The 16,547-nt window shown below is 41.3% G+C and overlaps 1 protein-coding gene across 21 annotated transcripts in view; it reads right to left on the bottom strand.

The window, feature by feature from the left end:
• LDLRAD4 (low density lipoprotein receptor class A domain containing 4) overlaps positions 1-16,547 on the bottom strand; it is a 578,686-nt gene that overhangs the window by 36,190 nt on the left and 525,949 nt on the right. The window contains exon 1 of one of the 21 annotated variants that reach the window (XM_019668253.1): positions 40-163. The exons of the other annotated variants lie outside the window; for them this stretch is intronic. The gene's annotated coding sequence lies outside the window, so the exon portion shown is untranslated. Of the gene's footprint in view, positions 1-39; positions 164-16,547 lie in introns of those variants that run through there. 21 annotated transcript variants of the gene reach the window in all.

Below are 16,547 nucleotides of genomic sequence, written 5' to 3'. Positions count from 1 at the left end.
GAGAGGAGAGGAGAGGAGGGGAGAGGAGAGAGCACTTACCAACATGTGCAGTCAGGGACACTTAGCTACTCATGCTTCCCGGCTGTGGATTGAGCTTCAAGAGCACGTCCCCACTCAGAGCGCGCACACAGCGCCCCTCACACCAGGAGCCAGGCTGTGGGCTGTCCTTTGGGTCCTCCTCTCCCCAAAGCCTCTAACTGAGGAGTGCAGCTTGTACGGCTCTTGCAGCTAAGCTCTGCACTGGCAACCGGCAGTCATAACCACAGCAGGAAACACTCATAGTTTCTCTCCCCCCTTTCCCTGTCAGCTCTTTTCCTCTCTTTTCTCTTCCTCCTCTCGTCATCATTATTTCTCATTGCATGTTAGTACAAATATACCACAGAGAATCCTATAAAGTCAGGATTCTCAATCTTACTATGCAGTTTTAGTTTACAAGGTTCAGAAATTACAGAAAACAATCCCAGGTAATGAGAAAAGGCAATTAAAATTACTAAAGCAGAGACATATCTCCGGAGGGTGCTTTTTCCTAGTTCACTTTGTGCAAGCAGTCTATTTTTTCCCCTGAGGTCTAAACAGTTTGTTTCATATGTGTGTAAAACATCTCCGGTGCATTCTGATGCCCTGAGGCTGTGTAAAGAGACTTAAGAAAAGGCTGCATTCTGTCAGAGCACTTTTCAGAAAAAATCATGGTGGCCTCAGTGAAAAGGGCAGCATGCCATGGTAATATTGCAAATAACCCCCACCACAAGCACTGCTCTGTGCCCAGAATAGCCTTTGTTTTTCCTTATTTAGGGTAAATAGCAATGACATGTGGGCCATAACAATAGTTTTGGCTGTAAGAGGAGTTGTCAAAGCAAAACTAAACTCTGTTGGTTACTACCAGCATTAGAAACGAGGACAGTTACGTCAGCAGTTGGTCCCTGCTGTCTGCCCCAGCATGTCACCTGGGGCCAAGAACAGTGTCTGGGCTTGATGTCACCTCCTCGTCCTCTCGTGTTCTAATTACTGGGGTGTGGGTTGGGCAGGAAAGGAACAAAAGAATTATCATGAAGATTTTTCATGTGGATAAAAGAAATGGGAATTTCAGCTGGAAAATTAACAGTTGTATACATTTGCATGTGCCAATCAAGACAGCCTGATTTTTCTTGAGCAATTCATGATTTTAAAATGTAACTTCCCTCCCTTATGTTATACTTTCCTCAGATTTCTTCTCAGAGTCACGTGACTGGGCGAATGAAGAGTGCGAGACTCCAGAGCCTGGGCTGGGATGTGCTCACCCAGCTCAGGGAAGCCTCAGAGAAGAACCAGCATCAGGAAGCAGTAGGAGACCGCTCCCACTCAAGCTGAGCCTCGGGCAGTCTCTTGTTCCTGTAGCCCTGAGGTTCTTGTCTTCTGGGGATGGTGCTTTCTAGTCAGTTCAGTCATGGTGATAGGATCACTCTGGAATTAGGTCCTTCAAGAGTACTATTCACAAGATTGTATATGACTGTTATGCAAGTCTGTTTTTTAAAATTAGAGATTTAGTCAACAATCTAGAGATTTAGAGACCTGAAAATCTGTTCTGTTGTGTTTTTTAAATGGACATATTAGCATTTTATATAGTTAGAAATAGTCCACTTCGGGATTTTTAACATTATTTAAAATGCATATTTAATGTAGTAAAAAAAGAATGAACACATTTCTAATGGCTACAGGGTATTCAACTTTACCTTAACATACTTATTTTGTTTGGCTGGGATCCTTATCAACTGGGCATTTGGGTCATGGGAATCAATCTTAATTAAGCTCCTTGCTCATCTGTTTAATTGTTCTCACTGTTTAAAAATCACTTTAAAAGCCTTTGACTTTATGGATGACAGTTTATTTTCAAGACACTGCCCACACCTCACACCAAGCTGGCTGGCACACATTCCTGCGGGATGTGTTCTGTACCCCTGGCTGAGGTGGGTATCCATCGGAGCCACAGGGGGCTGCGTTTGTGTTGCTCACCATGCTGCAGGGTTAACTCAGGCACAACACCACTCTTTTGCATTCACTGAAGGGTTGTTGGGGCGAAGCCACCAGGTGGTGTTCTTAATTTTGTTCCTATTCCCTTTTAAGCACCAGCCTGATGCGGATGCTTCAGGAAGAAAGCACACACGATAAACATCTCATTCTATCTGGCCCCGATGGTATGTGAATCACTTGGGTTTTTTAAATGATAGGTGCCAATATTTCTTTTCCCTTAATTCAGAGAAAATGGCAGCACACACAGCAGAAGGGTGTGGGAAGAAACTAGTCTGCTGAACAAAAACACAAAAGTAGAAAAGTGTAAAAAACACTTGCATTCAAGAACTCTTTCCTTCCTCATTATCTTTAAATATGCATCTTTAAAATGAGTACTCTGATGGCTGATTTTACTAATGTAACTTTTGTGTAGTTAATAAAATGTCCTAAGCTGTATGAGGTTTCCCTGTGTAGCAGGGGCCTTGGAAAGGTGCCAGGAAGGGTCACTTAAGCCAGACATTTTCACAAGGGTCAGTTGATAGCAACAAAAACCTGAAGAGCCTCTGCCTTCACAAGCTCACACTACCAACATCTTCAAGGGTTTGTATATAAAGGTCTTCAGTTCATTAATTTATCTGACAAATATTAACTAAGCAGTTACAGTCCTTAGGAGGAAATACACTGGACCTTCAGTGCAGTCTGACAGACAAGCATTTACTGTAGGGCCGACTCGTCTTAGGTTCCGTCTGCAGGTAGCTGCTTATTTAAGGAACTAACAAGCTCTAGGACTGGCTTCTAGCCAAGATCGGGATATAGTAACAAGCCGAGGTAGCTGGGAGCTCCCATGACCTAAATGGCCAAAAGAGGCAGCACAGGGCAGGGATTTTAGCTCAGGGCATACTCAGATCTCATTAGCTTCAGAGAAAAATCTCTGGGTAGTGAAGAGGTGCTCTGCTATACCAGAATTTTTCTCTGTCACATATAGCATCTAGCCTGGTCCAAGCCTCTGATTTCATTACAATGGGATCGGTCATGTCTGGCTATCTGGTCCCTACCCCTTTCCCATTCTCCCACCCTCAGTGGGTATCCCAACACAAATTTTCACAGATACAGATAATTTGAGAGTTACAAATACCTTTACAATGGCTACACAGCAGAAAATTAGTACGTATAATCATTTATAAAGATCCACTGTTAGATTCTAGGTACTTTCAAGCATTGCACTATATCTTTTATCTTCCCACCAACCCTGTGAGGCACCTTTTCTTACTCCCACTTTATAGAGGAGGAAGCTGAGGCTCAAAGAGGATATTTTTTCAAGGTCAAACGGCTGCTAAAAGGCAGGCTAGGGGTTGGAACCTTGGACAGTCTGACTCAGAAGCTCCTACCTACCCAATTATCATTCTGGGCTGTGAACTCAGAATTATCCAACAGCCAACAAACTGAAGTCTCCTGAAACTAACCAAAGGATGTCAGTCAATTTATATGGACTTATTTGGATAATTTTAGCCTGATTGCCTGATTCCTTTTGGGCAAGAACTTGCAAATCCATGTATCTGTATCTCCACATGTTGCCAGAGGCGCTTGGAGCCCTTTTATATGTCTCCTATGCCTGTTAATGTCATTCCTGTTAAGAATTGATGGCCCTGTCCATGACAAATTCTCATTCTTTGAGGTTTATGACTATGTGGTAAAATTTTGCCTGAGATGAAATTTTCCACATAAAAATTAAGCCCTGGAATTTGGCCTTTAGAAAACAAAACAGTACATTTTAAGTAAGGTTGCTATGATTAAAGTCGTGAATGAGGATTTTAAAAGAACACAAACCCTGCAGACTCAACAAATTGTAATAGTTTATTTGATATTTGTGGACCTTAGCTTATAGCATAGAATAATTTACTAACGTATTCTTGGTGCTTAAAGATTACAACACAGAGAGGTTTTTATGTAGAAACATTGAGTGCTCTGCATGTGCTCCAACCACAGCGTTTGATATCCCATCATTTGATAGAAATGTCCACCAATATAAAATATGTGACACGTTGGACCTAGCAAGATAAGGTGGATTAAAAGTTCGTTAAATAAATTAGTCTAAATTGAATAGCCTTGAAATAGCTTCCTAATATGCTTGTATTAATAAGCCTGTATTAACAGGCTTTGGAGTTTACCTTACACATTATCTATGCCGCTACAGTATTTTTTTCCTCTAATGGAAAAAAAAGAGAATTACATATTATTCTGCATTTATGGCAATACAGATTTTCATAATGGCTAAGGTACTCCTCCCAAGTGGGTTATACACCTTATAAAACTGCAGCTACTCTTCCAAGCCCCAGAAAGAAGAAAATGAAAGGCAGTATAAAGTTTTTACAGTGTCTAAATTCAGGGGCCAGTTAGACCCAAGTTTGGATTCCAGTCCTGCTATCTAACTGTGTCAGCTTGAGCTAAACCCATTTCCCTCATCTTTAAAATGAGGCTAAGAATACCTATATCATAGGGTGGTTGAGAGGATAAAATAAAATAACATATAACCCTTGCTACTCAAAGTGTGGACCAGTAGCATTAGCATTAGCATCATCTGGGAGCTGGTTAGAAAAGCAGGATCTTGGGCCCTGTCCCAGACCTACTAAATCGGAGCCTGCATTTGAACCAAATCCCCAGGTGGTTCACCTGCGCATCAAAGCTTCTTCTGAAACTTTGGTCTAATCCAAACTCCTCATTTGGATTAAATGAGCAAACCTAGGGCTCAGAGTGGTTTGTGCATACCACACAGACGAAATGAGAGTAGAACCCAGGTCTCCCATTTTGGGCCAAAGTGATTGCTGCTCAACAATGGCTTTACCAAATGGTACTCAGCATGCAAGTGTTTGTGTGCACATGTGTGTAAAATCATAATACTGCCCTTCTGGGCTAAGGGCGGGGTCCAGTACCACACAGGACAGGTTCTTCTTACTGTCCTCCCACCTGTGCTGAGGGGCTGTTACTGATGCATTCACACCCTATGGGAGAAGAAATAGGGGTTGACAGTGATGTCAGGGCTCATGAGAATGGCAAAGCCAACCAACTTATGTTAACAGAGGCTTTGGTGTCAGAATACAATATCTAGGGTATTTGGCATTCTTTATAAAAACTCCAGAAGTCCCTCAGAAATCCTGGATGCTATCCAAGGTCTGATAATTAACTTCGCAAACTTGCCACCTTGCACTTACGTTGGCAGCACTGTACAAACAGCTCTATAAGATTTCATAGCTTTGGTATATCAGTGTCTCACAGTAGTGTTCATGTTGACGTGTGGCGGTGTCTTGCTGAGTGACGTTCATTATTGTTGTTGCGTGTTTTTGTGTGCCATCGTGAGAATGTCTAAGCTTGAATTAGAGCACAGAACAAACATTACATTTCTTGGTAAACTTGGCAAGAGTGGAAGTGAAATCAGCATGTTAGTCCAAGTTTATGGAGATAATGCCATGAAGAATGTACAGTGTACAAATGGATTAAACGTTTTTCTGGGGGGAGAGAATGTGTCACTTGTGAAGATACATCAGGGTGATGTAATGAGCAGAACTGATAAAAACATTGCAAAAATTAATCGAATTGTGCATCAAAATTGTCGGCTGACTATGAGAAGCATAGCAGACCAAGTAAACATCAATAGAGAAACAAGAAAATCTTAACTGAAAATCTTGGCATGACAAAGATATGTGCAAAAATAATCCCGAAGGAGCTCACTGATGAACAAAAGCAAAGGACAGTCGAAGTTGGCCAAGACTTGCCTCTTTTGGAGAGGCAAGACGACGTTTTGGGCCGTGTTATCACTGGTGATGAAATGGGTTTACCAATATGACCTTGAAACAAATCATCAAAGTGCACAATGGAAGTCAGCAAATTCTCCACGACCAAAAATGTTCCGTCAGTCCAAATCAAGAGTCAAAATGATGTTGCTAACCTTTTTTGATATAAGAGGGATTATTCATTAAGAATTTGTACCAACTGGACAAATGTTAACCAAGTTTACTATTTGGAAGTGCTGAAAAGGCTGCATGAAAAAGTTAGACAAAAACGACCTGAACTTTTTGCCAACAATTCATGGCTCTTGGATCACAACAGTGCACCAGCTCACACGGCACTGTCTGTGAGGGAGTTTATAGCCAGTAAACAAATAACTGTATTGGAACACCCTCCCTACTCACCTGATCTGGCCCCCAATGACTTCTTTCTTTACCCAAAGATAAAGGAAACATTGAAAGGAAGACATTTTGATGACATTCAAGGACTTCAAGGGTAATATGATGACAGCTCTGATGGCCATTCCAGAAAAAGAGTTCCAAAATTGCTTCGAAGGGTAGACCTGGTGCTGGATTCAGTGCATAGCTTCCCAAGGGGAGTACTTTGAAGGTGACCATAATGATATTCAGCAATGAGGTGTGTTGCACTTTTTCTATGATGAGTTCGTGAAGTTAATTGCCATACCTTGTGTGTTAAGAAAGAATTCTAATTTTACCTTCTGGAAAAACTCAAGTGCCATGAGCAGACTCTTCTTAAAGACAGAATTATGAAGATGCTGTTGGCCCACCGCTACGAACCTGGCTCAGCTTTCTCATGTCCTCGCTGGCCTCCCTGCTCCCTGAGAGAACCAAACCATACGAAAGTAGAGTCCCGGCACTGGAGAGTCCTAGAAACAGCTTTCCACTTCAGTTGCATGTGTTCTGCCAGTCGGGTCAGGTGCTGGTATCCCCCAAACTGTTTTCTCTATCAACCAGGTTACTGATGGTGCCTGCACAAAACTGACACATCTTCATCACAGGGAAGTTATTTAAAGGGATGGTAGAAATGATCTACTCTATCCCTTTCATATTTCCAGTGAAATATGCACATATTTGATATAAAATCACACTGAATATATTAATATTTAAAATATTCATGTGGTTATTCAGAAAAAACATTTTATTTGATTTTCAAATATATTACATTTCTTGATTTCATCGAAAAGCTGGAAGAATGAATAACTTTCACAAGTCGTCCTATATCTGGGTAGACCATAAAAAATGAGGCTCAGGTATTTATTACTTGGATCCTAGATACTATTATTCTAGTTCCCAGTTCTTAATCCCATAAAAACTTTAACTTCCCCTTGAGAAATGTAATACACTTTTATTGGTACTATTGTGCATTTTTGTACACATATAGTATGTGGCACCCATATTCGGTGTGTGTGGTTGCTAAATTACTGAACAACATTGATTACTATTCTTGAAGATTCAAACGCAGTGGTCTCTTTGCAATCACAAGCGTTCCTTGGAAGATCTGACTGTGGAGGAAGGGTCACACTATCATCCCTGGAGCTTCTCCTTGTTTTGCTTACAAATTCTAAGAATGTGTCCAGGTAGTTCTGAGACCTTTAGATTCCTGGCTTTGGTGAAAGCATTAATTTGTTCAAAAGTTGAGATAAAGTCACAGCAGATCCCAGGGTATCAGTTACTGTATTTGAGCTGAGCATATGCTAAGGAAAACACTAGAAAAATCACAGGTCAAAAGTCCAAATCACATCAGCTCTATATACCGTATTTCCCCATGTATAAGATGCACCTTTATTTTGGGACCCGAAATTTGAAAAAAAACGTATTACACATAAAGTTATTGAACTCAAGTTTTACTCATAAAAATTCATACAACTCATCACTGTCAATACTCCCAACCATTAGCTTGTCCTCATGTGTGTCTGATGACGAATCACTGTCTTCATATATTGCCTCTCATGGCCTTCTTCTGCCGTGGTGTTTTTAGTAGGGTTTCTTCTTCTCATAGCTAGTCTCAGATTGTTTTCTCAGTTGGAGGACCAAACTTACGTTCAGCAACACGATTTCCATTCACTTTTGCAAACTGGATCACTTTTAACTTGAATTCAGCACTGTACAAAAATCTTTTCTGAGCCATTTCTGGGCAGAACGTGCCAAAACGTAACCTACCGTAATATACCGGTAACAAGTGCGAAACAATGAGTGCAAAGACAACAAGCGCGAAAAAGCGGGAAATGCAAGTAAAAAAATCTACAACCACTGTATAAGACGCACCCAGTTTTTAGACCCCAAATTTTTTGAAAAAGGGTGCGTCTTATACATGGGGAAATATGGTAACTATATTTTTATTTCATCTTTGGCACTTTAAGACTAGCTTAGCACACATATGCTTTAAACACAAGAATCACTGCTCTTGGTATCAGATCGCCTTTGTGTCAGTTTCCAGAGTGGAACACTTACTATGTGCCACTCACTGTGAGGGGATAGGGGATACAAAGAAATCCAGGAACTGTCTTGGTCCATGACGTCTCCAGTTCATGTCCTGAGCAACAGCTAGTGAAATAGTGAGACTGGTACAACTCAGTGCAGTGCTCAGCAGAGTGCTCAGAAAGAAGCAAGTGAATGAACGAATGAATAAATGAATGGGGGTCCTGGAGGAACATACAAAAAGTATTCTTTTTTTTTAAAGATTTTATTAGGGAATTATGGGAGGGGAACAGTGTTGGGGAATCGAGGAAGGGGAACAGACAAGTTGCTGTCCTTTTGCTCTTCAGTCTAGTTGTGGAGGACGTTGCTTCACTGGTCCATGTTGGTATTATCATTGTGCTCTTCCTGGCTAAGGCAGTGGCTCACTGGCCATTGGACGGTCACTCATGGCAGCTCGTGAAAGCTCATGCCCGCTGCAGGCCAGCCCCACTGCAGCCTTCGCCATCACCGGGGACTCACAGCAGCCCAGCTCCAGGTCGAGCTGTTGTTCACCATCTTAGCTGTCCAGGGCACAGCATCACTGGGCCTCGTGTGGGATCTGAACCAGGGCCCTGCTGCTCTGAACTGGCCTCTCAAGCCAACTTCTAACCAATGCGCCACTCGGCCGCACGACAGAAGGTGTTCTTAACCTAAATAATAATGATAATAATAGCTAACACTTATGTAGTACCGTATTTCCCCATGTATAAGATGCACTCTTTTTTGAAAAATTTGGGGTCTAAAACCTGGGTGCGTCTTATACAGTGGTTGTATGAGTGCAAAAACAAGCGCGAAAAAAGCGGAAAATGCAAGTAAAAAAAATCTACAACCCGTTGTCAGATGGTCACATGTCTTGCTAGGGAGACCGCATCATGGGTGGGGTAGAGGCTTGATCACTGCACTGTACACCTGAAGCTGATGTTGTATAATATTGTATGTCAACTATAAGTGAATATATATATATATANATATATATATATATATATATAGTCACGGGACGTGGAGTATAGTGTGGGAGTGGAGTCAAGGGAATTGTAATAGATATGTATGATATTGGGGGGGAAGTGGGGCGGCAGATTGAGGGAGGGGGTTGTCACCTCGAGGGGTAAAAAGTGTAACTATTGCACTGTGTTATACAGCTAAAACTAATTCTAAAAAATGTGTATTTCACAATAAAAAATAATTAAAAAAACAAAAAACTACAACCACTGTATAAGACGCACCCAGTTTTTAGACCCCAAATTTTTCAAAAAAGAGTGCGTTTTATACATGGGGAAATACGGTATTTACTATGTGCCAGGCAGTATTCCAAAGCAATTTACTCATTTAATTAAGCTTTACAAGTAGCATTGACATGAGTACTACAAGGTCTGGCAATTACATTCACGAACTCATTCTAGGGAAAGCGCTACATACCTCATTGCTGAATATCACTACAGTCACCTTTGAAGTACTCCCCTTGGGAAGCTATGCACCGATGACAGTGCCTAGTCCATCTTTAAAAGCAATTTGGGAACTCTTTTTCTGGAATGGCCATTAGAGCTGTCATCGTATTACCCTTGATGTCCCGAATGTCATCAAAATGTCTTCCTTTCAATATTTCTTTTATCTTTGGATAAAGAAAGAAGTCACTGGGGGCCAGATCAGGTGAGTAGGGAGGGTGTTCCAATACAGTTATTTGTTTACTGGCTATAAACTCCCTCACAGACAGTGCCGTGTGAGCTGGTGCACTGTTGTGATCCAAGAGCCATGAATTCTTGGCTAAAAGTTCAGGTCGTTTTCGTCTGACATTTTCACGCAGCCTTTTCAGCACTTCCAAACAATAAGCTTGGTTAACTGTTTTGTTTGTCCAGTTGGTACAAATTCATAATGAATAATTGCTCTGATATCAAAAAAGGTTAGCAACATCATTGCAACAAGTTTGCGAACTTAATGACAGAACTCATAGTTATTATCCAAATCTTACAGATATGGAAACTGAGGCACAGAGAGGTTATGTGACTTGCCTAATGTCATACAGCTACTTAGCAGTGCCAAAACTTGAACCAGGAAGTCTCACTCCAGAATCTACTTCAAACCACTAACCAGGCTAACTCTAGATGTGGTAGGTCCAAGGATGACCCCTACAACAAATCCTATTTTTAGAAGGGCCTTGATCTATAAGCCCCATTTAAGAGGTTTATGAAATAAATTAATTCTCCGAGATAAGGCTCTTGGAAGGGCTGGAAGTGCACAAAGAGTATTAAACTTCACCATCTGAGAAGGAAGTCTTCACATCTCAGGGAAGACAATATTGGAAGCAAACTTAATAATTGTACCATAGGGCAATTTTCCTTTATGTTAAACTAAATGTGTTCTCTGGCAAATTAAGGCTATTGTCTTTTATGCCTTTCCTTTTCTTGGACTCTGAAAAGATGAAGTGGCTGGCTCTATACTGATAGTATAAAAAGGTAAATAAAAATAAATGTAAATATTTATAAAAATCAGAGTTTTCCCAAAAAAAGCACACTTTCTCTCTTTTTTTTCCTTCTATTTCTAATTTATTATGTCCATAAATCCTTTTTCTTCTTTCAGACTCAAAATGTCCTTTTCATTTAGGGATTCACTGGAACCTGTTCTAATACTAAAAATTATAACGTGCCTGAAGGAACTATTCCGTTTAATATCTTATTTATTTGTGAATTGAAAAAGTATTGAAACTAAAAGGTAATTCTTAAACACACTATGATGTCAGATTTCTTTGTTTAAAATGAGGAATCTTTCTACATAGGCAATGAAATCACCACATGGGAATATGAAGAATTTAGGTGCACATATGAGGCCCCTGATTAACCAGAGATAATGAAAATCAGCTGAGCTTTATGAAGACATCCTGCCATTATGAAACAGGCAGAAACCAAAATGGTTAGTGAGTTGGCACCCACTGCTCAAATGGCCTAAGAGTGCCTTTTATGTGGATTAGGAGAAATGTGGTCCTCTTTTGATTAAAAGTGACCTTAATCAAGTCTGCTATCCTCAACAATAAATACAAAAATTAGAAAAGCAATAGAATACAGCAAAATAGAGTGGCAGTAATAAAAATGTTTGGAATTTTCACAGGAAGAATGGTTTTCTGGCAGAAACTCACTTAATCTTGGTTATACAAATAAAACTGAATTTTTAAAAATTTAAAGGGCCTGAAATGGTAATATTGTAAATGCCTCTACAATTTTTTTCCTGTAATGTGCCTTACAGAAAAACTTCTCAAAAATTGTCTATTACCATTTAATCCTCTTAGAGGCTGCTGTAGCCTTACAAAATGTATTTCTTAAAGAATGAGACTTGAAAGTTGAAATTACTCCGACCCATGGGCTGCAGAATGGATGTTGTATTAGCAGGCATGAAAACAACATTAATCTCATTGTGCAACTCCTTCAGAGCTCCCGGGTGACCAGGTGCATTGTCAGTGAGCAGTACATATTTTGAAAGGAATCTATTTTTCTAAGCAGTAGGTCTCAATAGGAGGCTTAAAATATTCAGTAAACCATGTTGTAAACAGATCTGCTGTCATCCATGCTTTGTTTTTCCATTTATAGATGACAGGTAGAATAGATTTAGCATAATTCTTAAGGGCTCTAGGATTTTCATAATGGTAAGTGAGCACTGGTTTCAACTTGAAGTCACCAGCTGCATTAGTCCCTAGCAAGAGAATCAGCCTATCCTTTGAAGCTTTGAAGCCAGGCATTGACTTCTCTCTAGCTAGCAAAGTCCTAGATGGCCTCTTCTTCCAATATAAGGTTGTTTCATCTACATTAAAAATCTGTTGTTTAGTGTAGCCACTTTAATTAATTATCTTAGCTAGATCTTCTGCTGTAGTTTCTACATCAGCATTTGTTGCTTCACCTTGCACTCTAATGTTATAAAGATGTCTTCTTTCCTTAAACCTCTGCTAGTTTCAAACAATTCTTCTGCAGCTTCCTCACTTCTCTCAGCCTTCATAGAATTGAACAGAGGGCCTTGAGGGTCTTGCTCTAGATTAAGATTCAGCTTAAGGGAATGTTATGGCTGGTTTGATCTTCCATTCAGACCACAAGATTTTTCCATATGAGCAATAATGCTGTTTTGCTTTCTTTTTTTTTCAAATCATCTATTCACTGGAGTAGCACTTTTAGTTTCTTTCAAGAACTTTTCTTTTGTATTCACAACTTGGCTAACTGATACAAGAGGACTAGTTTTTGGCCAATTGCTGCTTTCGACATGCCTTCCTCCCTAAGCTTAATCATTTCTAGCTTTTGATTTAAAGTGAGAGATGTGCTACTCTTCTTTTTGCTTGAACACCTAGGGGTCATTGTAGAGTTATTAATTGGCCTAATTTCAATATTTTGTGTCTCAGGGAATAGGAAGGCCTGAAGAGAGAGAGAGAGAGAGAGAGAGAGAGANAGAGAGAGAGAGAGAGAGAGAGAGAGAAAGAGAGAGAGAGAGAGAGAGAGAGAGAGAGACAGACAGACAGACAGACAGACAGACAGGGCAATACGGCTGGTCCGTGGAGCAGTGAGAACACACACCTTTATCGATTAAGTTTGCCATCTTATATGGCTACATTTTGTGACACCTCAAAACAATCACAATTGTAACATCAAAGATCAATGATCACAGATCACCATAACAAATATAGTAAACAAGAACTTTTAAATATTGCAGAAAATACCAGAATGTGAAACAGAACACAAAGCAAGTAAATTGCTATTGGAAAAATGGTGCCGATAGACTTGCTCGAAAGAGGGTTGTCACAAACCTTCAATTTGTAAAACACATATTGGTGAAGCACAATAAAACGAAGTCCAGTAAAGCAAGGTATAACTATCGTGTGTTTGAAATTGGTCATATTTAAAATATAATATGGGAGATTCACTTCCAGAATAGTGGGATAAAGAGCTCCACGGATCCATTCCCCAGGAAAACAAATCACTATTAAAAAATAACCATTTAGGGTTCTAGGATCCAACATGGTAGACTAGATAACTGCAATGTTTGCCTCCTCCCATGAAGACATTAAAATTACAACTAAATTATAGAACAATCAACCTGGCTAGCCATCTGAAGTCTAGCTGAACATATGTTTTATAATTAAAAACATAAAGAAACTACAACGAGACTGCTAGGAGGGGTGGAGACATGGAAATCTGTCCAAATCTGTGTGTGGTGGTTGAGAATCGGGAGAAACAGGAGGGATATCGCAGCTGCGGAGGTTTGCCCTGGAGGAGTGAGGGACCCCAGCCTCACACCAGGCTCCCCAGACAAGAGTACTGGTGCCAGGAAGAGGAGCCTCTACAATATCTGGCTGTAAAAACCAGTAGGGATTCCGACCATCTGGGTGGATTGGAAGGCTGTGGGAAACCCAGACATCCTCTTAAAGTGCCTGTGCACAGACTTATTTGCTTGTAGGCACTTGCTCTGGGCTCTGGAGGAGGGACAGTGACTTGGGGGGTGGGGGAGGCATCAGAAACATATGGGAAGAGACTGGGTTGTGTGGCTTCATGGCAAGGGCTGGAGGGACAGTCGCCATTTACCCTGTGTGGGGTCCTCCTCTTGTGCAGCTGGCAGGCGGGCACTATCTTTCCTGTGTGGAGCCCTACCCCCATGCCCATGGCCAAATCTGAATTGGAACTGGTCTGGTGAGCTTCACTCGCTCCACCCTGGTAACTCCCTGGGACCCCACCTTATCCAACTTTCCCAATACTGGAGGCACTATCTTGGCAAGCATCCAGCCTGCCCCAGTTGAATGCTTTCTTGGATAACTATTAGGGGTCCATGGGTCCCAGGTGGATGGCAAATGGCCTTGGTGTGCTCTGAGATTTCTGCTGAGTAGCTCCAGGCTCAGTACTGGCACCAAACCAGAATCTACATTAACCTGGTGAACAACACTTGTCCCACCTTGGTGACTCCCTGAGACTCTGCCTCACTCAATTCATGTACTTTATCGGTGGCTGAACCTCATGAGAGCCAGCAGGTGGCAGTAGGCCTAGTGGTGTCCTGGCTTTTTGCAGAACAATCCCAGGCCCAGTACTGGTAGCAGCTGTCTTCAGTTAACAGTGTAGCCACTCTATGCACCTCCAGGTTAACACAGGTAGCGACCAACCATAGATTGCTTTGTAGCTTCTACCAGGTAGTCCTCAGTCGGTTACAGGCAATGGGTGACCTAGGCCTATATGACAGCCCCTCGCAAAAGGCCCAGAACCAACATATTTAGAGGTCAGCTTCAGACCACAGCAGAGCAACACCCAAATAGCCGCAAATGGTACATCCAAAGGGTGGTCTCAGCAGGCATCAAAGTCAACTAGGTTGAGTCCCACTCCATGGGGTAAGCCCCACACACAGCAGCCCGCAACCTGTGGATGTGGCCAAACCCCACAGCCAGTCAACCTGAGAGTCAATCCCACCCACTGACATGCCAATAGCAAGGCTCAACTATAACAGAGGGAACACACAACCCATTCAAGGGACACACCTGGAGCACCTGGCACAGGTGATCAGGGAAACTGTGCCATGAGGCCCCACAGGGCACTTACTACATAAGGCCACTCGGCCAAGACTAGGAGACATAGCAGATCTACCTAATACATAGAAACAAACATAGAGAGGCAGCCAAAATGGGGGAGACAAAGAAACATGTCCCAAATGAAAGAACAGGGGAAAACTCCAGAAAACAAAACAAAACAAAATGGAAGCAAGCAACCTACCAGATATGGAGTTAAAAACAATGGTTATAAGGATGCTCAAGGAACTTACTGAGAACTTCAACAAACAGATCACAAGCATAAAAAAGGACATAGAAACCATAAAAAAGAACCAGTCAGAAGTGAAGAATACAATAACTGAAATGAAGAATGCACTAGAAAGAATCACCAGCAGACTAGATGAAGCAGAGGATCGAATCAGTGATTTGGAAGACAAGGTAGCAAAAAACACCCAATCAGAACAGCAAATAAAAAAAAGAATAAAATATGAGGATAGTTTAAGAGACCTCTAGGACAACATCAAGTGTAACAACATTCTCATCATAGGTTACCAAAAAAAGAAGAGAGAAGGCAAAGGATTAGGAACCTATTTAAAAAAATAATGACTGGAGACATTCCTAACCTGGTGAAGGAAATGGATATACAAGCTCAGGAAGTGCAGTGAGTCCCAAACAAGAAGAACCCAAAGAGGACCACACCAAGACACATTATAATTAAAATGGCAAAGGTATTTTTTCAAACACTTTAGTGTAAACATTTACTGTCACTTCAGTTTTGACAAAAGTGCCATGACCAATCATTGAGAAAGAAGAGTTTTTTTCAACAAATGGTAATGGGACAACTTCATATCCACATATAAAAAATGAAGCTGAACCTCTTCCTTATACATACACAAAAATTAACTCAGAATGGGTTAGGGATTTAACTGTAAGAACTAAAACTATAAAAGTCTTGGAAGAAAACAGAGGAGTAAATTTTTGTGATTTTTAGTTAGGCAAAGCCTTCTTAATTATCCCACCAAAAGCACTAACAACAAAAGAAAAATTGGATTTCATGCAAATTAATCATTTTTGTGCTTCAAAGGACACCATCAAGGAAAAGTGAAAAGACAACCCACATAATGAGAGAAAATTTTATAAATCACATATCTGATAAGGGACTTGTGTCTAAAATATATAAAGAATGTTTACTACTCAATAATAAAAAAACAACCCAATTAAAAAATGGGCAAAGGGGGTCGGCCGAGTGGCGCATTGGTTAAGAAGCTGGCTTGGGACGCCAGAGGGCCCCAGTTCAGATCCCACATATGAGGGCCAGTGACACTGCCCTCTGCAGCTAAGATGGTCAACGGCAGCTCAACCTGGGGCTGGGATGCCGTGGGTCACCAGCGACGGCGTAGGCTGCAGCCCCTGCTGCAGTGGGTTGCCATGGGCTACCGTGTGTAGTCGGCAGCCAGTGTGAGTGGCCAGCAGCCGCTGTGAGTGGCCGTCCAGAAGCCGGCGACTGATCTGCCTCGCCCGGGAAGAGCGCAATGATGGTGCCAGCTTGGGCCAGTGAGGCAACATCCTCCACAACTAAGACTGAAGAACAAAACAACAGCAATTTGTCTGTTCCCCTTCCCCCGATTCCCCAGCACTGTTCCCCTCCCCCAATTCCCCAATAAAATCTTTAAAAAATTTTTTAAAAATTAAAAAAAAACATGGGCAAAGGATCTACATAGACAGCTCTCCAAAGAAGATATATAAATGGCCAAAAAGCACATGAAAAGATGCTCAGCATCATTAGCAATCAGGGAAATGCAAAT

The sequence above is a fragment of the Hipposideros armiger genome, unplaced genomic scaffold, assembly GCF_001890085.2.
Source record: "Hipposideros armiger isolate ML-2016 unplaced genomic scaffold, ASM189008v1 scaffold_522, whole genome shotgun sequence".
NCBI lineage: Eukaryota > Metazoa > Chordata > Mammalia > Chiroptera > Hipposideridae > Hipposideros > Hipposideros armiger.
This window is presented reverse-complemented; position numbering and strand designations above follow the sequence as displayed.